The sequence below is a fragment of the Homalodisca vitripennis genome, chromosome 6, assembly GCF_021130785.1.
Source record: "Homalodisca vitripennis isolate AUS2020 chromosome 6, UT_GWSS_2.1, whole genome shotgun sequence".
Lineage (NCBI taxonomy): Eukaryota > Metazoa > Arthropoda > Insecta > Hemiptera > Cicadellidae > Homalodisca > Homalodisca vitripennis.
In genome coordinates this window covers 135,269,267-135,297,234 of record NC_060212.1, presented here as the reverse complement: position 1 = coordinate 135,297,234, position 27,968 = coordinate 135,269,267, and positions in this window count along the sequence as shown.

Sequence of the window (27,968 nt, the reverse complement as noted above, 5' to 3'; positions counted from 1 at the left end):
TCTGATCGTATTCGTATTCGATTTCATGAATAAGTCAACATGATTTGATTAGGTTTATGAATTAATAAATACGTATAATGTGGACACTAAACATTTTTCTTGTTTACATCATAGATAATGTTACAGGTTTAAGATCTTCAAGTAAGAGCATAAGTAACGAAAAGGTATTCTAGTACCCTTAAAAGTAGTAAATTTATAACAAACACATTTAAAATATGTTTTTCAACATCATCAAAAGAGCGGAATCATCGAACTTTCTTTATAAACTAATTTTGAACTTCCTCATATTGCTCAAATTATATAGGAAATTACGTAAAACATATTTTTAGCAATCGTATACAGTGATTTATAGTAAATAACTTAAACAAGAATGTTTTTACTAGTACAAATTTTGCCATTCCTAAAATTCAAGAAAATTTTCTTCCTCAGGTTTGTTTAAAATCTTTATTTCTTTAGGTTCAGAAATATTTTTCAGTGTTTATTATTTTTTAGAATAATTAACTAATATTTGAGTTCCATACTGCTCATCATAATTTATATACCATCGTAAATACGTCCAAAATTAATAACGTACTGTTTTAGAAATCGATATACATTAACTCCTTACTGTTTGTATCTTTCGACATTGTACTTAGGTGGTCCTTTTAAACACTCGGTTGCTATTTTGTTTCTAAATTTGTATACGATAATTAATTTACACTATAGTATCGGACTGTGTACCAACAATAATGGAAGATTCACACCTACCACTTTACCTACAAAATTCTGTAGCTATAAATGAAATGCAAAAAAATAGTAATAAATTAAACAAAAATATCCTAAATATCTGAGGAAAATTAATCAATAGTTTCTATCATATTCAATTCGTCTATTCAATTAATGCAATCTTAGTTGAAATTTACATATTTAAGTTTATTTAAATTAATGATTATGCAATATAAATGGGAATAAATTGTTTAAAAATCAGTTCTACTACCTTCCATAACTAGAATTTACTCGAATGCGGTAATTATGTAATGGCCATTAACTAGAATCTATTTAAATAATCGTGTTTTAAGTATGCCACATATAAAACCAACAATTGAAATAACATAATTATTTTATTCTGTTTAGTTAATGAATCGTGCTATCAAAAACAGGCAAATATAATTAGAAGAATGATACTGATAAATAATAGAGCTCAAATATTAACGCGTAGATTGTATGGACCGCGCACTGGTGAGATTGAGCTTCAGTATGAGGCAGCTTCTTACTACCGTTACGGATGTAATTTTCGGTCTGCGAGAATAATAATATTTTATGAGTGTGAAAAGCATGATTCAAAACAGTTCATAACACATTAGCAAATCAGACAAAACAGTCCTGCCAACAAATGAAATAGATCTTCACTCAAACTACGACCTGATTATACTGTAAAACATTATTAGCGTCTAAGAATAAGAAGAAGATGTCAATTGGAGAGAAGAGGAAATATTGGTTCATTAATTAGACATTTGGTTTTAATAATTCGTTATTCAAAGGTTCCATGACACGGTCGTCTTTTTCACGTTGAATATTCATTCAGTAGACATTAAAAGGGCCAATAGAGGCTTAGCTGTATGGCGATTGATGTCATTCATGTCATGGTCTTCAATCTAGTTCTGAAATATCTCAAGTAGAGTCAGAACGCTTACGAATTGGATGCTGTAATGGTGTGGAAACCACTTCTCAAGGATCTGTAGTAGAGTTTGAACCCTCAGTCCATAATTCTCTTTAGTCTATTTTCCAAATAAAGTGTTTGCTGTGAAAAAACTAAGGAACTCTGCTGAAAGTAAAGATGATGATCACCACTTAAAGGTACTAAACTACTAGTTTCAGGACCATCAGATTCCATTCGGTGGACTAAATTTCATGTTTTCTGTCCCATAAGACAGTACCGTATGTTCAGCAACCATTTCGATTCCTTCATTGTAGTTTATAAATTTGTTTTGTTTTGTTTGTTACCCTCTCCATCCAATTCAGTCGAGAAAGTGTAAAACTGGGTTAAGTTACAGTCTGCAGCATTATTAACCCACCTACTTAACCCATTGCTTACATTAAAACCATAGAAGAACCAAAAAACCAGTACAGGTTATTAGAAATAAATGTACCAGTATTGCCTAACTTAGATAATAGAAACATCTGGCAATTGAGAATACTTATACTTGTCACTTAAGGTGATTCTGCTGTAAATATTTAACCTTGAACATCGTGCGTGTACTAAAACAGATGAAATTTTATCCAAATTTAGTTATTGGCCGAATTTGATTTTTAGGTTTCAAAATGTTATCAAACTTGTATTTTTGATAATAATGTTAAAGGATACACTTTATGGTCTTCATTTATCAACTGTTCGCAATAAAGAAACATAATATGATGAACCAAACATTCACTTTTCTTCCGTGTTCAGATGGTATGGAAAAAAGTCGTGCAAAATTTGAATTGCGTATCTTTAACGGTTTCTGAAATAAAACATAATGTTTGGAAATCACATCCAGAAAAATACAGACAGTAAACTACGGAGCTGCGAACCAGGTTTACATGCGTTTTTTCTTTGGATGTAAAAAACAGATCCCGTAGCATTTGAGGGTTCGTAAAAAAGCTGTGCATAATTTATCTCCAAATCTATTATATGCGAATAACTGTTTTATAGAAGTATATAAAATTATTTTATCTTCTCAGCATTTCTGATAAAATAATGGATTTTTATTCCTTGACAATGGCTACATTAATTGTTGTTTACATCAATGAGGGCAGGAGGGTAGTTGAACGTTAGTGGTTTATTTGTATCGTTGTGTTGAAATTTTGATCCTGATTACTAAACAGGAATATACAAATTAGGATATATTTGTTACAATATATTTAAAATAATAATAATTCATAGTTGTATGCAACGTAAGTGTAACTTGGCTTATTTACGTACATTTTGAAAAAGTTCATAGAATTCAAGGGATAGTACATTCATATTTATTGTTACCGAAAATATAAAAACTAATTAAATTTATGTGTTCCTTCAATCATATTGTAAAGACCAACACAATTGTTTCTACTTAAAAATAATTTAAAATGTTTATATATAGGTAGTTATAAAGCTTTCGTCAGTATTAATATATTCAGAGTAGAGCCGAGATCAACAGCTGTGTTGCGAGGTGAAAACTCCGCTGCGATGATTACGTGGTTCGCGGTGATGTTGGACAAGCTGGTATTTCCAGATTGTGTAAGTTCGCTGTTTCAATCTTTTAAACTTTCAAACATTTTGTATAATTAAATACGCTCCAATTGTAATATTTCTTTATAATAATATTATATTTTATTTTATTATTGTTACTTTGCACTAATAAAGTGATGCTGAACTCAGCTAAGCTCTCACGACTTCACAGAATATCCTGTACTCCTAATTCCTGGATTTCTTTAAAGGTATCCTGATATTACTGGATGTATTCCTCTTCCCATTATTTTCCTTATAACATGTAGGTAACGTAATATGATAGTTTTCCTCTTCCCGCTCGATTCCAGGATGGCCTGCTAATAACAATGTACCCAAAAGTTATACAGTATATATATCCTCACGTAGTCAAGCAGTCTTCTATCTTGTTTAATCTTGAAAATTTTAATGTAAACTTGAAAAGTATTATCAATATTTTTCATATTAATCTAAAAGTAATAATGTTTCTAATTCTATACTATATTCCATTTTATATAATAAATTAGCTTCAAAATTAATGTATTTTGCACATAACTATTGCCAATATTAAGATTTATTGTAATATAAGTTCTCATGGGGACCTAAATATAAATTAGGTATCCATAGTTCCTTATACTACTCTTTAATCTTTATGAAAAGTTTAAAACAAGTATAAAAGTCTAGAGCGATATGGTATTTTTTAAATGTATACTACTATAAAAATATTATGTATTGATAATGTTAATTTCAACTAATACTTTATATTGTTTACACACAATTCTGAATAAATAAAAAATACAAATTATGACCATCTGGTGTAACAAATTGGTTTGGTCTTAATCTTAATTGTAATACGGCTTAATTCATAAAAAAATTTTATTATTAAAAAGTGTTTAATGGGAACTACACCATTAAACAGAAAGGCGTTATTGATGGGCTCTCCAAAACTCAATATAGTTAATTGGGAACGTCGGAGTTATTAATAGCGCAATTAACAACACTTCTAGAAAATCAGTAATTACAACCTAAAGTTTGCTTGAAGCTTCATTCCTGGTTTTGGAATTTTGCAATTCCATTCTTGGTAAAATAAAGTTGATCTCGTAGGATCGCTCTGTTCTCACCTCTGTTCGAAGTGGCAACAGTAGTCCAATCAAATATCTAGAAGTTGAACAAGATTGTTCTTGGATGTTAGTATCAAAGGTAATGATACCATTTATCATCGGTATGATATAGTATTATTTTTCTAAAGTGTCTAAGTAATCAACGGGTTTATATAAGCGGATTAATAAAGGTACAGACTATAACTTATTACAGTTTTAAAAATGTTCGTCATGTTAGAAAATGGTAAAATGGCATAAAATAGATTTAAAAATTATCAAATAAGAAATGGAGACCGTTACTGAACATATCCGTACGTAGGCTTCAATCTTGGCTCTCCTATTTCACTGCACACCACTGTATTTGGCCCACGGTTCGGTAACTGGTGATATGGGAACGGATAGTTTATTAAATCCAAGGGGTGATCGGCAAATCATTTTCAGTTCCGGTTGTAGTCCAGATATTAGTTGATTTAAATGAAATAGGATTGTATATATTTTTTGGCTTACAGGAATAGGATGGTTCAATTTAAATGTCTGATCGTATTCGTATTCGATTTCATGAATAAGTCAACATGATTTGATTAAGTTTATGAATTAATAAATACGTATAATGTGGACACTAAACATTTTTCTTGTTTACATCATAGATAATGTTACAGGTTTGAGATCTTCAAGTAAGAGCATAAGTAATGAAAAGGTACTCTAGTACCCTTAAAAGTAGTAAATTTATAACAAACACATCTAAAATATGTCTTTCAACATCATCAAAAGAGCAGAAACCTCGAACTTTTTTTATAAACTCATTTTAAACTTCTTCATATTGCTCAAATTATATAGGAAATTACGTAAAACATATTTTTAGCAATTGTATACAATGATTTATAGTAAATAATTTAAACAAGAATGTTTTTACTAGTACAAATTTTGCTATTCTTAAAATTCAAGAAAACGATCTTCCTCAGGTTTGTTTAAAATCTTTATTTCTTTAGGTTCAGAAATATTTTTCAGTGTTTATTATTTTTTAGAATAATTAACTAATATTTGAGTTCCATACTGCTCATCATAATTTATATACCATCCTAAATACGTCCAAAATTAATAACGTACTGCTTTAGAAATCGATATACATTTTAACTCCTTACTTTTTGTATCTTTCGAAATTGTACTTAGGTGGTCCTTTTAAACACTCGGTTGCTATTTTGTTTCTAAATTTTTATACGATAATTATTTTACACTATTGTATTGGACTGTGTACCAACAATAATGGAAGATTCACACCTACCACTTTACCTACAAAATTCTGTAGCTATAAAGGAAATGCAATAAAATAGTAATAAATTAAACAAAAATATCCTAAATATCTGAGGAACATTAATTCAATAGTTTCTATCATATTCAATTCGTATATTCAATTAATGTAATCTTAACCGAAGTTTAGTTGAAATTTACATATTTAAGTTCATTTAAACTAATGATTATGCAATATAGATGGGAATAAATTGTTTAAAAATCAGTTCTACTACCTCCCATAACTAGAATTTACTCGAATGCGGTAATTATATAATGGTCATTAACTAGAATCTATTTAACTAATCGTGTTGCCACATATAAAACCAACAATTGAAATAACAAAAATTATTTTATTCTGTTTACTTAATGAATCGTGCTATCAAAAACAGGCAAATATAATTAGAAGAATGATACTGATAAATAATAGAGCTCAAATATTAACGCGTAGATTGTATGGACCGCGCACTGGTGAGATTGAGCTTCAGTATGAGGCAGCTTCTTACTACCGTTACGGATGTAATTTTCGGTCTGCGAGAATAATAATATTTTATGAGTGTGAAAAGCATGATTCAAAACAGTTCATAACACATTAGCAAATCAGACAAAACAGTCCTGCCAACACATGAAATAGATCTTCACTCAAACTACGACCTGATTATACGGTAAAACATATTAGCGTCTAAGAATAAGAAGAAGATGTCAATTGGAGAGAAGAGGAAATATTGGTTCATTAATTAGACATTTGGTTGTAATAATTCGTTATTCAAAGTTTCCATGACACGGTCGTCTTTTTCATGTTGAATATTCATTCAGTAGACATTAAAAGGGCCAATAGAGGCTTAGCTGTATGGCGATTGTTTGATTAATGTCATGGTCTTTAATCTAGTTCTGAAATATCTCAAACAGTCAGAACGCTTACGGATTGGCTGCTGTAATGGTGTGGAAACCACTTCTCAAGGATCTGTAGTAGAGTTTGAACCCTCAGTTTATAATTCTCTTCAGTCTATTTTCCAAATAAAGTGTTTGCTGTAAAAAACTAAGGAACTCTGCTGAAAATACAGATGGTGATCACCACTTAAAGGTACTAAACTGCTAGTTTCAGGACCATCAGATTCCATTCAGTTGACTAAATTCGATGTTTTTCTGTGCCATAAGGCAGTACCGTATGTTCAGCAACCATTTCGATTCCTTCATTGTAGTTTATAAATATGTTTTGTTTTGTTTGTTACCCTCTCCATCCATTCAGTCGAAAAAGTGTAAAACTGCGTTAAGTTACAGTCTGCAGCCGTATTAACACACCCACTTAAGGGCAGTCTGACCAAAGAAATTTCTTTTGTGTGATTTTTAGTTTATAACACTTTTTTTATTTGGAGTCTCCTCTTTCTAACGATATATAACACATATGGTACAGAAAATTCTAAATAAGTGAAAAAATTATTTAAAATAACCTTGCACAACAAAAAGTCGATCCAGCTCCGCTACTAAAGTGAGACTCACTTTATACACTACACTGATACATTTATCAGCTGATTTAGTTTTATGTAGTTGGCTATTCTGCTTGACAGTTGTATTCACTGTCAGTGTCTGTAGCTTCTGCTTCAATCTGCTGTGTTCTTTATGATTGCTTTGTTTATAAAGTTTTGTTTCAATAGTTACGTGCAACATAATAGTGTAAATATTTTTAGTGTTACTGTAGTAGTGTTAGTACAGATTTGGTTTAGCCTACATTATGGGAAACAAAAAGAAACAAGGAAGATACAGTGTTTATAGGAAGAAGACTACTGCTCAAATGAAAACAAATAAACCTAGGCCTACCCACACTCCAGAAGCTGTAGATAAACCTATAACAACTTCTAGCTCTAAGGTAAAGTTACAATCCAACTTTGACTACTATCATAGTAAAACTGAAAATATGCGGTATGAGGTCATTGATCTGAGTGTTCTTAACAATACATTGAAGGATATAGCAGCCTGTAATATATGCAAAGGAGTTCTAAACATTACAAGAAAATCCATTGTAGGCCAAGCAATTGAAATCAGCATTGCATGTAGTAATTGTGATAACAATAAAACTTTTACCAATTGTAAAGATATTTGTAGACAGGAAACAAACAAACAAACACCAAGTTAGGCCTGAAAACTACCCAAAACTTTTTTGATCCAAATATTAGGTTAGCCTATGGCATGAGGGTAATCGGAAAAGGATATACTTCCGCTCAGAGTTTATGCGGCATCTTGAATATCCCTTCTCCACCAACTAAGTATAGAAAACATGAAATGTTTATTAGCCATTACATTGAATTATTGTGTAAAGAGTCTATGACATTGGCTGTAGATGAGGCAGTTGCTGAGTGTGAGGAGCCTAATGACAGACATTTATGTATGGCAGTAGACGGATCCTGGCAGAAACGGAGCCATACTTCCCTAAATGGAATAGTTTCCGTAACTGCAGTTGATACAGGAAAAGTGTTAGACATTGAAGTAATGTCTAAGTATTGCCAATGCCCAGACAGGACCCAAAATATACATATTGATTCGTGTACTGCGAACTATTTAGGCACTATCGGAGGGATGGAAGTGAAAGGAGCGATTGATATTTTTGCGCGTTCTGTGTCTTTGTATGATGTAAAGTACACAGAATATCTTGGCGACGGGGACACAAATGCATTCAAAGCTGTTTCTGAAAGCCAACCCTATGGCCCACTTACTAATATTAGTAAATTAGAGTGTGTGGGTCATGTCCAAAAAAGAATGGGAACAAGGTTGCGCAAACTAAAAGAAAGGTCTAAGAAAACGCTATTGTCCGATGGAAAACCACTTTATGGCAAAAACAGACTGACAGATACTGCTATACAAAAAATACAAATATTTTATGGTTTGGCTATTCGCAGGAACAGTAACAACCTGGTTGCCATGAAGCAAGATGTATTGGCAACTTATTTTCATCTTTTGTCCAGCAATGAAACTCCTAGACACGAACTCTGCCCTAAAACCGATGGACACTTGGTGCAAGTTTGTAAAAGCAACCCGTGAAAATGAGATCACACCAAGCACTTCCATTTACCTGAGGTGATACTTCAAGAGATCAAACCTATATTCAGGGATCTTGCCAAGCCAGAACTGTTGCAAAAATGTCTCAGAGACAATCCCAAAACCCCAATGAATCTTTGAACAATGTTATCTGGAGTAAAATAACTAAAAGAACATTTGTGAATCTTGAAACCCTGAAATTTGGTGTATTTGAAGCTGTTTTGACATTCCACAGGGGACACTTAGCTAAAGTAAAATGAATGGAACACTTAGGCCTACAAATTGGAAGGAATTTACTTCAAACTGCAAGACGTCTCGATTTCGACCGTGTTTCCAAAGCTGAAAAAGCTGTTTCTGATATGGAAAAAATAGGCAGTCAAGAAATGTTGCCAAAAGGAAGTTAGAGGACGTGTATGAGGCAGAAGATGATCCAGACAATCCTAGTTACTGTGCTGGACGTTATTAAAAGTAAGAAAATTTATTTATTACATATATTTTTTTGTTTTTTACTATTTACCGAAACTTAAATTTTTTAAAAACTGTATGTTGCATAAAACCTACACCGATTGAGATATCTTAATGAAATTTTTAACACACATTCCTTGGCTAAAATACTAGTGCCCTAGGAGAGGCTTTTGGCATATAATTATCCTAATTTGATTAACAAATATTTATATATTAAAATTTTAAATTATTAAATACAAAAATTTTAAAAATTATTTATTAAAAGAAAAAACTAAAAACCTCTCCTAGGGCACTAGAAAAATACATGATCTTCAAAATAAAACCAAAAGCAATAAGCTATCTTAAATAGTTTTCAAGTTATGCAACATATAGTTACCATTTCGTTCTTATGGGAGTCGGACTCCCCTTAACACATTGCTTACATTAAAACCATATAAGAACCAAAAAAACCAGTACGGGTTATTAGAAATGTACCAGTATTGCCTAACGTAGATACTAGAAACATCTGGCAATTGAGGATACTTATACTTGTCACTTAAGGTGATTCTGCTGTAAATATTTAACCATGAACATCGCGCGTGTACTAAAACAAATGATATTTTATCCAAAAGTTATTTATTGGCCGAGTTTGATTTTTAGGTTTCAATATGTTATCAAACTTGTATTATTTATAATAATGTTAAAGGATATACTTTATGGTCTTCATTTATCAACTGTTCGCAATAAAGAAACATAATATGATGAACCAAACATTCACTTTTCTTCCGTGTTCAGATGGTATGGAAAAAAGTCGTGCAAAATTTGAATTGCGTATCTTTAACGGTTTCTGAAATAAAACATAATGTTTGGAAATCACATCCAGAAAAATACAGACAGTAAACTACGGAGCTGCGAACCAGGTTTACATGCGTTTTTTCTTTGGATGTAAAAAACAGATCCCGTAGCATTTGAGGGTTCGTAAAAAAGCTGTGCATAATTTATCTCCAAATCTATTATATGCGAATAACTGTTTTATAGACGCATATAAAATTATTTTATCTTCTCAGCATTTCTGATAAAATAATGGATTTTTATTCCTTGACAATGGCTACATGAATTGTTGTTTACATCAATGAGGGCAGGAGGGTAGTTGAACGTTAGTGGTTTATTTGTATCGTTGTGTTGAAATTTTGATCCTGATTACTAAACAGGAATATAAAAAATAGGATATATTTGTTACAATATATTTAAAATAATTATAATTCATAGTTGTATGCAACGTAAGTGTAACTTGGCTTATTTACGTACATTTTGAAAAAATTCATAGAATTCAAGGGATAGTACATTCATATTTATTGTTACCGAAAATATAAAAACTAATTAAATTTATGTGATCTTTCAATCATTTTGTAAAAACCAACACAATTGTTTCTACTTAAAAATAATTTAAAATGTTTATATATAGGTAGTTATAAAGCTTTCGTCAGTATTAATATATTCAGAGTAGAGCCGAGATCAACAGCTGTGTTGCGAGGTGGAAACTCCGCTGCGATGATTACGTGGTTCGCGGTGATGTTGGACAAGCTGGTATTTCCAGATTGTTTAAGTTCGCTGTTTCAATCTTTTAAACTTTCAAAAAATTTTTATAATTAAATACGCTCCAATTGTAATACTTCTTTATAATAATATTATATTTTATTTTATTATTGTTACTTTGCACTAATAAAGTGATGCTGAACTCAGCCAAGCTATCAGGACTTCACAGAATATCCTGTACTCCTAATTCCTGGATTTCTTTAAAGGTATCCAGATATTACTGGATGTATTCCTCTTCCTATTATTTTCCTTATAACATGTCGGTAACGTAATATGATAGTTTTCCTCTTCCCGCTCGATTCCAGTATGGCCTGCTAATAACAATGTAACAATGTACCCAAAAGTTATTTTCTGCTCAATACTTAATATTTAAAAACCGTATTTATAATTATGTTTGTATAGGAACTAATTCTCAACTATTCATAACTGTTTTCAAGTTTCTTTAACGAATTTTAGTTACATTCATATATTTATAAGGATGAAAAGAGTTCTATTATTTATGCAGTTTCGTACTATATTTATTTCATTTTAAGGAATATATTTTACAGTTTTGTGGATACTTAGCGCTGAAATTTGATTGTTGGGATTATAATAATAGGAAATTCAAATTCAGAAACTCTTACTTATATTGTTTTATTTATTCAGATTTTGAATTAAAAACGTAGACTAATTTAGCTTTTAACTATTAAAAAACCTCCTTTCGAATTATATGTATAGTTGAACACTTGTATTCATAACACAAGTATGCCAAATACGTTATAATGTATTTAAATGTGTAACGTAATAGAATTAAAATGAGATTTATACCTGTTCAATACGAAACAGTATTTAATTAAACTAAGGTTTTCATAAACTTGAAAAATTAACTTATGACATTACAAAACATTTAATTAATAGAACAATTACGTGTCTTATTTAAAAAATCTTGAATGAATGTCAGTGATAGAGAAAGATTTTATAATATTAATTGAACTTTTTTATCTCCAATAATCAATTATGCTTTTAATTTTCTGTAATAAAATAAAATGAGTACAATTATTCTATTGAAATCTGAAAATTGAATTATTTATAAAAATATCACATACAAACACACACGCGCTCGGAAAAACCCCAATTTTAGTTTTATAATTTTTTTATAATATAACAATTTCTAAATTTTCTAAAGAACCATAGTCGATTACACTAATTTTAATATCATTGCATTGTTGTATAGTAAATACGTGTATGTATGATTCTGATCAATTAATACGAAAGGAAATTTAAAAATTAAATTAAATTTTTGAGTGATTGGCATTTGCTCACATTTATTTTACGTATTAACCTAACCACTTTATTGTATCAAGAATGCAATTTAAAATCTATAACTTATATTTTAAAATAAAAAGAGATATATAAGTGATTTCCTACGACGTTTGGGGATACATTTATTCTAGAGTAAAATATAAATGTTATTCAATGAGATTTAAAATATGCTATTTGTTTGCTGGTCAATAATGTGAAAGGAAGGAATTGGAACTGTCCCAACCACTAACAACAGAAATAAAACTTTCTTTATTTAACCTCACCAATGGCAAAATCGTATTGGTGACCTTTCTTCTAAACTGTTGTACCCCGATCTGGAAAATTGATGACTAAGAATGTTTATATTTTCAAGAACAAGCAGTAAGCTGAAACATAATCTAAGCCTTTCCCTCAATTTATGAATACTTTTATACAAACAAAACTGTTTGCTGTATCTTAAATTTCGTATATTGGTTTTCGTAATAATAGTTGCTTTGAAAAGATGGAGTATAACACACTAAAAGTATAGAATCTTAAACCTATTTGGCAATACAAATTTTAATTTTAAATTACTTACTGTCAATTTATACAAAATTTATAAAAATATGAAATCTAAAAATAGACCTAAGATAAAGAAAGCTGAGAAAGTGAGGTTCAAAAATTAGATTCCTTAACTAGATGTACCAAAACATAAAATTATTACTTCTAGATCCATCATGGTTTTTACAATTTAAACTTCTACATTGTTTACGAGTTCACTGACGACACATTGTTTATATTAAACTTCTTTGGACACTTTTCATTGAACACTGAAAAGCTTCTGATGTATATGAAGTTTAGAAAAATTGACATTTTAACATCATTATTACTGTATAAGTTGAATGTAAATATGTAATAACACATTTTCTTACATAACTGCTTTTACCTAGTATAGGGTTTCTAATATCATAAGAAACTCATTTTTACGTTTCTATCGTTATAGTTTGCATACTTTTTGTAACATGTATTGTAGTTTTGTTAGTAGTATGTATATTCTAAATATAATAATTTATGACAAATATATTATTTTGCATGTCATAATATGATCGTTACGGGTGTTTAATTGATTGGTAGTCGTCAAGAACTAAAGTTTTCGAAAAGGATCTTTTGTAGGTATAAATAATGTCTATTTTTCGTTACAAATATTTTGCTACTTACGTTTTAACTATTGAGTACTAGAAGGAATACAATTCGGAGCTTGTAAATATAGAGTACCATGATAGGCCATATAATTCAGCATCGTAGGTTTAAACCGTACATCCCCATTCGCATACCCAAAGTAGACAGTTGGGAAGCGAGCACCCATGATGGAAAGGCAGCAGGAGACAAGAGTTCCTCTCCTGGGAGCCTGAAACAGTGTTTCAGCCTAGTACCCTTTCATATGCTTAAAAAATTTAATAAATATAATTTTAATACATTGTTGCCAAAATTAACTAGCATAATAAAAATTAAAAATAATTTGTTGCCAAGTAAGTTAAAACTTAAATTACCAGCTAAAACAATTAAATTATAAATTCTTATATATATATATATATATATATATATATATATATATTACATATATATATATTATAATATATTATATATATATATATATTATAATATATATATGTATATATATATATATATATATATATATATATATATATATATATATTATCCGGTTCGACTCCCGGCGGAGCAAGTACTTTTTGCGATTCAATTTTTATTGAAATTAAATAAGGCTATTGCCATTTATTAAATTTAATGGAAATAAAAGTCGTTTGACAGGTATTTGGACTTCCGATCATATGTTAGTTTGCTTATTTAAACGCATATGTGACAGATACGGCCAAATACAAAATAATTGAATCGGAAAAAGTAGGCGCTCTGTGGTGTAATGGTAGCACATTCACCCGGCAAGTGAGAGATCCGGGTTCGACTCCCGGCGGAGCAAGTACTTTTTGCGACTGAATGTTTATTGAAATTATATATATATATATATAGCGGAGAAATCAAATTTGAATTAAAAACTAAAACATTCTAATAAATAGTTATAAATCCTCTGAAATTTACTAAATTTATAATTGGACATTTTATAACAGTTGACCAAGAAAATCAATATTCAAAACTTGGTAGAATTTCAAAGTTTCAAAGATTACAGAGATTACAATTATTGACTGAAAAATGAGATAATACCTTACTACAAAAAGCTGGTGACATTACAAAACACAAATAAACTAAATTTTAAACTTAATAAGGATTAAAAAATTGGTTATTTTATTTGTATATGAGGTATACACTGTAGCCTAAAATACAGAAACATGTGTTTAAACATTAATAAATCAAGAAGTTACTGACAGAAAAGGTTCAAATTTGGTGGAAATCAATATTAAAGATTACCTGTGAAAAGTTTTAATATAACTAAAAATCCAGATCTAATAGCACATCCGCGTATGCAGAAATATAATACACCACAAGTTTCCATTCCTACTTAGTTTTGGAAGTTTTACGGCCCTCATCCGTCATGCAGATAACTGGCGTATATCCAAGTGTGGGGTGGGGGGGGGGGGGGGTGGGGGGGGGGGGGGGTGGGGGGGGGGGGGGGTGGGGGGGGGGGGGGGTGGGGGGGGGGGGGGGTGGGGGGGGGGGGGGAATACATTAATATACAAATTTTCATTAATGAATCGGTCAAATAGTTTACGATTCCACAAAGGACAAACACACATACATACATTATATATATATATATATATATATATATATATATATATATATATATATACGTTATATATATATATATATATATATATAGATGAAGTAAAACCTTTTCTGTCTTTCAAATGCAACTTCCTTACGGGAAGTAGGTTCAGAAAACGGATTACATAATTTCATAACATAAACCTAACACTTTTTACGCAAGACAGACTTTATTTAGTTTAAACTTACAAAACTATATGAAACGTTTACTTAACCTGTCAGTTTGTGAAGAGTAACGTATTAGAAACAAAAAACATCCCTCCGATAGAAAATACTTAAATTGCATCCGATTCTTAATTTAAAGTTATCAGAACGAGTATAGTTAAAGACAGGACTCCCGAGTGACGGATTAAGTCTTAAGATTTTGTACACAAAGCTGACCTCTAGTCTGTCTGGACAACTTATCGAGTTACCTACACAGTTTGATGTTTGAACTGTCATATTACATCAACGTCTTCGTTGTGTGTAAAAGTCTGCTTTGTTGTATTCACATGAAAGGAATTACTCTACAGCTTTTCATGTTTTCAAAGAAACGATGAAAGCATTCACACGTTATTTGTTAGAAGAATTAATTTTCATTCTTCAAAGTTCTGTGTAAGAAATTCCCTAAAATATAATACTTCCGGAATCTATAACTTTTAAATCTTTGCGGAAGATGAGTGTTTAGTGCAGAATTTATACTCTGAATGTCTCACTGTCTGGAGAACAGGTTTCAACAGTCTTACATAATCGGTGTTGCATTTGAGTCGAGGAAGGAATTTTACTGATTGAAACACTGATATCTGATTGGTTATAAACTCACGACGACTCTGTCTTACTTGTTCGTGTGGCCAGAATGTACAGTCAAATCCGTAATCTGATACCTCACAAACCATGCCAGTCGCGAAAATTTTAATGCCACGTAAACATAATACCGAATTTTGGCTTCTTTTACATTTTGAAAAGTCCTTCGCCTAACCCGGATTTTGGCACATTCACTGTCCCGGTGAAATTTTCTTTAATATATATTATAGTTATTTTATGTTTCTTTTACTATCCTCAAGACTACCGCTCCACAACGTCCCATACAAAGGCTCCCTCAACTCTTCCTCAGGGTGCAACGAGGTCCTCATCCCTCATTTTATCTCTTCATGCAGGTTGGTCACCCCTGAGAAGAAACATGAACAACCGACTTCTTGCTAACCGTGAATCACATTCAAAATTTGCACGGGATATATATCTTAAGATTGGTATTGAGCAGATCCTCATATCTTGTCCGGTAAATTGATAATTTATCTGTCAAGTTTACTACATTTAAATGTGCATTTCTACAGCAGCATCCCAACAAAAATGTCAGGTTTAAAAAATTAAACTTTTTGTGTTGTACTATAACAAAATTAAGTTTCACTATGGTAAACATATCTATGTACTATGTAAAGTGTAAAAGTATGATATCAGGGGTAAATGTTTACGATAGTCTATAAAGTACTTAACTTGTTACAGAACGCTACGTCATCTACGACCCTTACATGACATTGGAAACATAACCCTATTGAAGTTAATACTTATATCTCCAATCTAATTTGCGTTATTTTTACTCCGGAAACAAGCAGGGACAGTTTTAAACTGATCCCTCCCCGTAGTGGTCATAGTGGTAAGTGAGAATGTTAACCACAATCTGGACTGTTACCTTTCTCGAGCAGTGATTGCAGGCCTGGCATTGGGTCAATTCAGGTATCATATTTGCCTCAACCCCCAATAATGAAATTTAGAACAACGTGAAGTGTTAATTAATTAGTTCAGACATTACAGAGAAAAAAAGGCCTGAAGCGTATACTGTAGGTGTCATGTAAACGAACACGAGATATGTGGTTATGGCATCAAAAGATATTCACAAATAAGGCTTCTTTTGCTGCTGTTACAATTTCTCCAGACTCTACAAAGACTTAATTTGGCTAAATATATACTAAACATCGTCTATCTCACTCATATGTATGTATATACAAATGTATATATATATATATATATATATATATATATATATATTGACCAAACTAAGTTTGCTAGGTGTGTGTGTGTGTGTGTGTGTGTGTGTGTGTGTGTGTGTGTGTGTGTGTGTGTGTGTGTGTGTGTGTGTGTGTGTGTGTGTGTTCATACAATCTCTCAAATATGGATATTTAAACATCATGTATCCGATGTGTCTAATTATGTTTAAACAATTGTAGGGCTCCATCATATTACATCATAAATGCTTTTACTAATAAAGCTATAGCCTTTAATTTTAAAAATAGCCGCGAGTATCTGCCAGTTAATTATCAAAAATATTTACTTTATAAACTAGTGTTTATCATTGTTGAGGGGAGCATCGATATAATGTGCAGGTTATATCTTAAAAAGACATCTGTAAAAGCAAAATGAGAAATTCAGATTTTTTGTATATGGCCTTTAAGTTTTAAAAATGCCTGTGGAGAGGCGGGTAACTGTTGGTTAATTATAAAAATTTTTAGTGAATAAATAAATTGTTTCGTTGTTAAAGAGAGTATCGATATAACGTGCTGGTTATAAAATATATTTAAATGATCTGTCAAAGCAAAATGAAAATTCAAATGTTTGTTGGTCAATAAGCTTTCAGCTAAAACATGTTTAGTTGTTTTTAATATTGATCATTTTTACTAGCGTTTGGCTTAGAGTTTGCGAAGCTTATCTATGTTGCAAGAAAAATGTCAATACGACAGTCTGTCAATGTGACTGTTCATCTTTCCTTGCTTTATCTTGAGAACAAACTGAATTGGTTTTGGCTAAGCGTGTTTTTGTTCTCTTAGAACAAGACGCTTATAAATTGCACTTAGTCCTGTAAGAACCTTTGCGCTGCTTCCGGAGTGACAGGATATTCAGGATGGGCAAGGTTAGAGAGTAGGGACCGCCTTTTATCGAGATCCATGAGGAAGAATTAGGGCACTACATCTCAAAGTCATGTCTCCCGGAAGAAGGGGAGGCCAGCTCTGAACCAGCCTCTCCAGTGAAAGTAACCAGGGGGTGGCACACCCTTTTTGAGGTTAGCAAGAACCTCTGAGGTTCGGGAACAAACCTCACCATCTCCAACAGTCATCTTCCACAGTAGACTAGACCTATCGAATTGCCCATGAGCCCCCAGAATCTCGCCTTTTGGGGTTAGTGATGTGCCGCTCCTGGACATCCATAGGGTTTCCCAGATTTAAATGACAAATCGGGTTTTCTGTGGCCAGTGGTGGGTTCAACTGGAAGGTATAAACCAGCCAGAAGTGATCACTGTTGGGTTATTGGCTGAGCGTTAGTGACCTTGTTACATTTGGTCTTTTCAGTAATCATGATATGAAATTTTAACATGTAACATATTTATACATGTAGCTATAAACTAAAATGTTTTCCCGCAGCCTCAGAGAAACCTGATTCGCGAATGGTGTGGCATACTCTGTCAATAAAACGAGCAATGAGATTTCTCATGTTATCGTTTGTTGAGCACCCTTAAAATTTGTAATGCACAGATAAAAATATAGGACTGAACTAATTCAAGCAATCCAAGTTATATTTCCACCTCATTAAAGCACTCGGTTGTTTAGTGCATCTCACCTTCCTAAACGCTCCCCTTGCAGTTGAATAGAAGCTGTGAAACGAAGTAGTAGGTAAATAAAGTATACAACTACTATATCCTATACTTAAAACTCATGACAAGATTTGTTTTTGTAATCCATATTATACACTACATAGACTAGGAATACCAGTTTAATTAGTGCGGTAAATGGTATAGGAAGTTTCATACTCTTCATTACGAACTCATCTCTAATCCTCATAATGGCCATAATTTCTATGTTGAAATCCAATTAATTTTAATTGATTCAGGTACACAGATTTAGAGATGTTAAGACTATCAGGCATATTTTTTGAGCGCTACGATTGACAATAATTTTAATTACCAAGGTTGTATTCTACGGCTTATTCGTTGCAAATACTTTTCAATGATAATCTCTAGTATGAAACCATATGATTTTAAAACTAAAGATGAGATCAGGTAATGATTTAAAATGTAATGCTTTAGTGTTTCTAACTCATAATCCCTTAATATTATTCTTCGTGCACAGTGCGTAATTGTACAGAAAAGCTTAGCTCAGATCTAATAATGCATATTCAAACATAAAAGCAGTTTTAAATAAATAATGGAAGACACATATTAAAACTACTAAAAGAGTTTTTTTTTTTATTAGAAACTTTATCTTGTTAACCATGAAATATCTGATTCTTCAACGACTGCAGATTACGTGCACCTTCAGATAGTGTTTATGTGAAGTATTTCTAGCTTTATTTCCTTATAATATTAGAGCATTGAATCATTATAACTTGTTGCGAAACTTAAGAATTTCCAATGACTGCATTAGAATATTTGTACCTCAAAATTCACTGTAAAACTAAATACGTAGATTTGGTCCGTACGAATCTTCAACATTGTATTAAGAAAAAGTAATGAGTTGTTAGAATTTAATATTAGAAACATCCGAAATTTAAGTACAAAAATTCAACAAAGTATAGAAGAGTTAAGCCTTCTGAGAAATAAGATCAGTTCCGAAGTACAGAACTCTGGGTGTGAATGACCAACAGCAACATGTCTCCAGCAACAGCTGCTCGCCTCCACTGCACTTCTACTATATCGCTTTCCAATATTCTCAACTTGGCTACATAACTTTTCCATTCCAGGTGGCATTGGCACTACGAACAAAGTTGCTATTTACTGATACAACTGTATATCGTAAGTTCTTAGTCACGCACTACAGTGTCAAATGTTGGAAACTGAAACTTATTTATTGCTAAGCGGCACCCGTAAGTAATGTAACTAATAATAAATCTTAAAATAAAGTTTAAGCCTTTCATATATAATGCTCCTAGCTTCATCTATATAGTGCAATGCACTTATAAGATAGCAAAATATCTCGTTCTAATCACGAGTCTGGTTCTCATAAAAGAATACAGCTTTTTACATTAATATTCAGGAATGTTAGTTATGAATATATCAATATGTGACTAATTCTCAGATAGTTAAACTAGCTAGCACTTGTAATGGTTAACACTTTAATAGCAAGAATCTATTTATATACATCATCTTGACTGTGGAAAGTAGCATTTTGTTACTCACTCACTATATACTGCCACTACTACGTTTGTAATTCTCTAGTAAACTTAAATTTGTTAACTATTATTTTCCGGATTTTTTAAAAGCCCTAAAATGAAAGATGGCTAGGTTTTGGTGAAATAGGATTGAAATGGTAAAACCTCTACAACAGCTTATAATAAAAGTATGGTATACATTATTCTGAATTATTATCTACTAGTGATATAAATGAAACAGTTTGCTTAAAGTGATTTTTACACGTTTCGCACCTCTGGTGTTGGGTATAGTTCGAACAATTAAAAGGTCAGGAATACCTCAGACCAGAAATAAGTAACATAAACTGAAAACTGTCCTGTAAGGATTCAAACTTGTACTGTAAATTGTAAGATATTACATTATTACAACGTTAGGATACATTATAAATTTATGAACTTGAATAAAACCTATCACACGAGAGGCTCGAAAAATTTCATTTCAGTCTGTCCGCACGACATCTGGAAAGCGAACTGACCTAAAGACCTCAAATTTTGCTTTAAGTTTTATTCCAATACAGGCAAAACTTTGGGGCATATAATTAAATGACATTTGGCTGAGTTTTGGAAATGTGTTGGCAGTGTGAGTATTGCTCTACACTAGTGTTAAAAAGACATGCACTTTCGCAGGTATTATAATGTTTAATAAGTTATACTGTATATAGTAAGATGATATCACGTATTATAATGCAGTTACTATACTACACTGTATTTTTTATATTCCATATTTTTAAGTTATATTCCAATACAGGCAAAACTTTGTGGCATATAATTAAATGACATTTGGCTGAGTTTTGGAAATGTGTTGGCAGTGTGAGTATTGCTCTAGACTAGTGTTAAAAAGACATGCACTTTCGCAGGTATTATAATGTTTAATAAGTTATACTGTATGTAGTAAGATGTTATATAGTTCTGATATCACGTATTATAATGAAGTTACTATACTACACTATATTTTTTAACCATTATTGGTAGTAAAAATTTGTATTTATTGCATATTTATTCTAGTTATTTGGTGTAGGGTTATCCGTTACGGAAAGATACTATTAAATTTAAAATGTATCTTTTCTACAAATAACCTACATATATCATATGCATTGTTGAAAATAATGATTTATTTTAATGGTTCATACAGAGATTTTGTGTAACCACAGAATCAAACAATTTCTGCTTCGTTCTCCTGGCGTCAAAGGATAGTGTAAAGTGTAGTGTAGGAAAGACACTTTAAATGCATGGCAACCAGCGCAATAAAAGAAATAAGGATGTTTTTTCAAATTTATTGTATATTTCGCTTACTTTGGTATAACCTTTGTTGAGCAGAGGTTAAATGGAATATTGGACAAGTGTCCAAAAGCGATGCAGACATTCACGTTGACAGTTTATAGGCAATAAATTTCAATAAGTAATAATTGAAATCTAACTACTGTATAAAATAAGTGTTTAAGTGAATATACAACCCAAGCCAATTATATTGAAAACAATGTAAATTTGTTACATCTAATAAAAGTGTATTTTTCACTATAATACTCACTTTTGTTATAATTATATTTTAGGGTTGTCATTTTCAGAACGGAGCAAGTCTTATATACTACTTCTAACCGGTGGAAAACACATTATAATACCACTTTATGTTTGCATTACAGCATTTGATTGGATATAAAGCTTAGGGGTTTACACCTAGTTTTAATTCTTTGAATGCTGTTCAATATCTCAGCGACTACTATTGGTTCATGGATTCTCCTATCGCTTGAGGGTCGTAACAGACTTGTTTCTTTTCAGTCGTTAATTTTATACCTACCTCTAGTTGAAATGATGATACCCAATATTTAATTTACAAGAGACAGAAGCCATTTTACTTCCAAAATCTTCGGCCTTATTTTCCAACTTTAGTATCTCGTATTTATGTCTATCGTATCTTCTTAAAAGGTTTAAATTTTTAATACCAGTGGTGCCAGGTATTTCTTTGGATAGAATTATCACGCTCTGCGTTGATAGAAGTACCAGTATTTGTTTTGTATTCGCTCAAAAACTGTTAGTTATTATCATAAAAAGTATTTCACTATTATTGTATCTTTTTTCATTCTGTCACTTGGTATAAACAACTGTTAAGCCAAACTACAGTGCATTGTGTGCTTCCGCGAGTGAGCGTGCTTGCTGCAACTTGTCAGGCGCCGAGAACGTCATGGCTCGATAGATGAAGCGAGCTTTTTTATGCCTTGATCTCGTCAATTATTTTCCATGAGAAAATTAATTTTTCAATAATGTTTGAGTTGACGATTAAAATATTTACACTGTACTTTTTCAGTATACACCGTTACCAAGTAAAAGGATTACAGACGAATGTTTTATATGGATTATTACAAAGAACATTTGATAAAAAAACGCATAATCTCATTAACAAACGACATAAATTTCGCAATAAAAGGAGTTGGCCACAACCATCGTTCTAATGCGTATTGGAAGAAAGCCATTGTCCTGAGTCTAGCTCAGGTACGCGTAGATATTCAGAGAAAGGGTCCAGGCTATTGCAGCCTTTTGTCAATCCGTTATTGGAGACGTGTTCCTTTCAACACGAGTGCACATTCCTCGTCTTCACGCCTATTCACAGCCCCTCCTTTGGTTGAAGTATGCATCGGAACTTTGAAATCTCATATCTTTCTAATCTTTACATTCCTGACTGAATATTAATTAAATGTGGAATAACAAATGAAATAAAATACGTAATTATTAGAGAGGAAGACATGTATATAAATTCCTATTTATAATTGAACACAAATATAGTGATAAAATACAGATATTACATATAACGATATTTGAATATATTTGCTCATTATAAATAATAAGTATAGTAGAAGAAAAATTATAAAGCACTATAAAACATTGCGTCTTACCTATAAACTAAGGCTTCATGAGAAATTTTCTCTTGTCCCAAAGTGAGCACTTTCAATTTATGACCTGGAAATCATTTTCCTTATCTCTTGTGGAAGTTTTATAGCTTATTTAAACTATTTCAATTATATTTAGATCTTCTGTTCTACCTGAGTAATTACATCATCTATCTCTGTAGTTAATCCCATTATGAGATCAACAATAAAGCACATTTCAGTCACCAATGTAAATTATTGAACAATTTTAAAGGATAAGGTAATCTAGCACGCATTGGTAATTAGCGAAGGCTGGAGAAAACCCTAACCATCCATACCTCTCAGTTCACAAATTATTGTTTCACTTTTCCGGATTTTATACATGCATAAGATCTTGTCTATAAAGTCTATATAGTCTTGTCTTTCATAGACAAGATAACCTTAGTTCCTCACTAGGTTTTTAATGAAAGAAAAGATTCTCTTTCAAATGTGCCGAATTAAAAATCAATCTGAATAATTAAAACACCTACCGAGCAAAATAATAATTACAAAATCTTTCATATTCACGTTCAATATTTTTTTTATTTAGGTTACAGTCAAATTATTATTGTATTTGTAAATAACAGATTAGATTTCATTTTGACTTTTAATGTGGAGAACTGTCTTGAGTGCTTGAAATAATTAAATTTTCTGGACTTTATTTATTCGATTCTGGTGATCATCTTAAAATATTTTCCCATATACTAATATACTATATATATATATATATATATCGTGTAGCTGTTATTTTTGTAGGAAGGTTTATTGGCTGATAATATTATATTTTCTATTATTCATAGGATAAGTCACATTCTTGGTTATTGGCTTTAAGGGGTCCTGGGGGTCTGCATGAAACTGACATAAAAACCATAGAGCAAGGACTAACATGACGTAGGAAGGCAATGCTGACGATCCTGGTAACCACCACTAAGCCTGGAACTCGCATAAGCTCCGCTTAATGCTATGAGTTAATCCAATTGCGGTCTGCCCAGACTTGAAACTCTTACGTTGCTTATCTTGTCATGTTTTTTCTGTCTTAAATTAAATAAATTAAAATTTTGTTGTAAGAATATCTCTTTTTATGTATCTTTATATGAGATTACTGATTCAATACAATGTTACATAAGACAACGCATTCGTTGCAAATTTATTACATTCAAAGCTTACACATTTTAATGTTATACGAGTGTGAATATTATTGAGGTGAACTTATGCATATTGTTTAACTGAAAAACATTGGCAATAAATGAAATAATCATAGTTTATACAGGATACGTATAGTGTTTAGAAAAATTTCCTTTCAACCTATTCTATATAGAGTGCTTTATTTTATGTTTAATTATTAGTCAGAATATTAATATTTTGCAACCATAAAAAATAAAATCCTATTTGTAAAATATCCACTTAATATCATAAAAGATCTGTTATAATCAATGAAAGTTTATTCAGTTTTACTGTTTTTAAATGCTGAATATAAACATACAGTTACGGTAATTTTTCAGGTATAATTAGTATACTTTCGATAATAAGGAGGATGTTTGGATGCTGTTATTCTTAATCTACATTTACCATAGTCTTGACGATAACTCGACGGATGATATAAAGGTGAAGTCTCTCTGTCAGTTTAAGCATCTCTAAACTACCTTCATGTCATGGTGCCTAGTATAATACTGACTTGTTTTAATATATTTTACAACATTGTTTACCCTACCTTACAGAGTACAACACAACACTTAAGGTTATCATTATCTAAAACTGAACGAATCATTCGCTAATGTGTAGAAGGTTGTGTGAATAAAATGTATAGTTTACTAGATATGAGTAAACTTTTTGTAAGAGGATTAAAAAACTCTATTATTAAATACATTTTCTACATAAAATTACTTCCACATTTCTTTCCAGCGTGTTCGAAGAGCGAATTGTCAGATAAGTACGGGTCACAATGTCAATAACCTGAACAGTACTTCATTAGTACTTTAAAACGGACCACTTATCAGTAACTGCTTTCCAAATCCCGTATTAAGTGAAAGATTCAAGGTTATCGCCCGATACCGAAGAAGTTCACTTCCTTTTCTCTGCATTGGATACCAAGTATCCATGGCTGCGGATCTAGGGACCAGTTTAGAATAACTCACCCTATACTTCAACTTAACCTTGACTATATAAAAGTCTCATTATCTAAGACTTTGGAGAAGTTTTTATTGGAACTTGTATTTTTTATTATATACAATTTTTTTATTTATTACGATTGTTTAATGTTAGACTAAATAACACATAGACACGTCATATATTTCCTTGAGCTAAAATCGCATAATGTGAACAAAATGTGACGAAATAAAATAAAATGCCAAACAAACTATGTCCCATAAAATCTCTTACCTCCCACCTTTTGTAAATAGCCTTAACTTTGAAAATACATTAGCCTGAAAATTAGCTAATTAATATCCAAGATGTAGAGAAGGGTGTGGACAAGAGCGATGGGAGTGGGCATAGTTGAGTGGATGACTAATTAGGTACAAGATCACTGAGATGATAACTGAATTAATTGATGAAACATACTTGCGCTTGTAATTACATTTTAACTTTAATAATTATACAAAATTCAATAAATATCACAAATTAACAATATGAAAACATTGTAAAAGGGATGTTGTTACATATTTTAGATTAATATAAACAAACTTTGGCGTGTAAACATATAAATCCTAATCCCGTCCTAGGACAGAGATAGTAAACCGAATTTAATCGAAAAAATACTGAAACAATTGACTCATTTTAGTTTTATTAAATAGTACAGAATTTAACCACCGCTTCGCAATTAAATGATTGGTGACAAATAAACAACCTTAAAATATTTGAGAATTACGACCAGCACTGCGCAATTACAATATACAACGACCGGTTTTGACCTGACCGGGCCTCTCATCAGATGAGACGTGTACAACCATAGAGTGTTTCTCAAGAAGTGAATATTCTCAAAATGTAAAGTTTATGCCAGAAGTGTCGAATTGCAATGTTCAACGACCGGTTTTGATCTCACCCGATTTCATCCATCAGAGATGTGTAGTGTTAATGAGAGCTTTGATATTCTGATAATGTTGAGGTTACGCCAGAATTGTCTAATTGAAATTATAAACGAACTATTTAATCTAACCGGACCTAATCCATCGGAGACGTGTACAGTTATTGGGAGTTATAATATTTTCATAATGTAAATGTCACGCCACAATGATAAATTATGTTGAAATTACAAGTCTGTATTACATTACATACAACAGCATGACAAGTTGGCGGTATTTTAATGACAGGTTGAGACTGACACTGACCACGAAACTTTTCTAGACTGCATTGTATCTTGCTTCTCAGTCGTTAATGCTGTGGTAAGTGTGAAATTTAGGTTAACTTATCAACATCCTCCTAATTATCGTAAATATACTAAGTACATGTAATTATATATAACAAAACTAACGGTTTATTATATGTTTATATTCACAATTTTTTTTTTAAAGAGTACAAATGGATAAAACTACATTGATTGTAAAAGACAAAGAAAATATTTTAAGAACAACTAGTTTTTTTTACAAATAAGAATATTTTCTTGAGTTATTTGATTTTTCTTTTGGGGCTGCAGATTAAATTCTGACTAATAATTAAACGCGAAATCAATCACTCTACATCGAGAAGCTTATACGAAAGTTTTTCTGACTATTTTATGGTTTGTACTACAAATAATTTAATATTTTATAGTTTTGCTAAAAATGTATTTAAAAAAAAAGTGAAAATATGTTCATTCAAAAAATAATTATAATTAAATTTTCTTGAAAGTGTGTAATTGTTTTTTTTTTTTAACAAAAGTTAGTCTATTTTTAGCTAATTTATATCTTTCACAATTTCCATATCAAACATAACATTATATTATATTTTACAAAATAAAATTTTCCAAAACATAACACCTACACAATTGCTGTTTCATATATAGTGTCTTTAACACTTTCACCAGTTGCATAGAGGTTTTATTTATAATTATTGATACAAAATATTCTAATTTTTTTAAATTTGGTCTAGATTGGTTATTCTACTGAAGAGGTTTATGAAAACTTTTTTTTTATTGCTCGACTTATAGAAGCAAATCTCTGCTCATCAAATACACGCTACACATTATGCGACTTGTACATTTGTATTTAATTTCATGGAATTATTCAGGAAGGGTTGGACGATGTTTTTTACAATATTTTAGTAAACAACGCAAAATTTCTGAACATTTTCCATTGGAATTGCAGGAAATTAGTGCGTATGTTCCGTACGGAATCTTAAAGTTAACCACTGTATTGGAACATGATGGTAAAACTCTATATTTTCATCAGGAACACTTTTTAAGTGTCACTGAAAAGTAAGTAATGTTTTCCATTTAAACTCCAATACAGCATAGTTTATATAACCTTTATGAGTAAACAATATTAGGATTCCCCCGCGCAATATCTGTTGGGACTGCCTATGGATGAACGGTAGATAGAAAGATTCATATCTATACAATGAAAACATTGAGAATCTTTACCTAAAAATGGATCTCTGCCTTTATATCAGTATTCTGAGGGCATGAAGACAGCGGGACATGGTCACGTGAGGAAGCATCTTTATAGAGTCGGTATACTTCGGGAGGATACGCTCTGTAGAATGCGTGACGATCTGGAGGAAACTGCGGAACATCTGCTCTGTGACCGTCCTGCAATAGCAAGGGAACGGTACGCCATCTTTGGTAGCCTGAAGAGGCGTGGCGGATTTCCCCAGAAGGGCCTGATGGTTGTTTTCGGCGGTTTGTAGAACTGCTGGAACCATACACTGGACGGTCTCATGGTGTGCTTCCGGTGCGCAAAGGACCCCTAAGGCTTAAGTGCATGGCAATAGGCCCATAGAAAAAGTAAAAGCCTACCACGAATGGACGTACAACTACCTCGACAGTTTTACATTCAGCTTGTAATATGATTTTAATATATGTTATCCCAAGTGATGGCATTCTCTTAGAATTTATAAGACAAAAAGTACTGGAAATTTGTCAAGTGCCATCCTTACATAACTTATAGTTTGAGATGTTTAACCACTATCGTATGAATAAGATGGCATAAAAAGAAACAAAAATGTTAATATAGCACCTTAATATTGGTTACATGTTTAGAATCCATAAGATTTTCACGA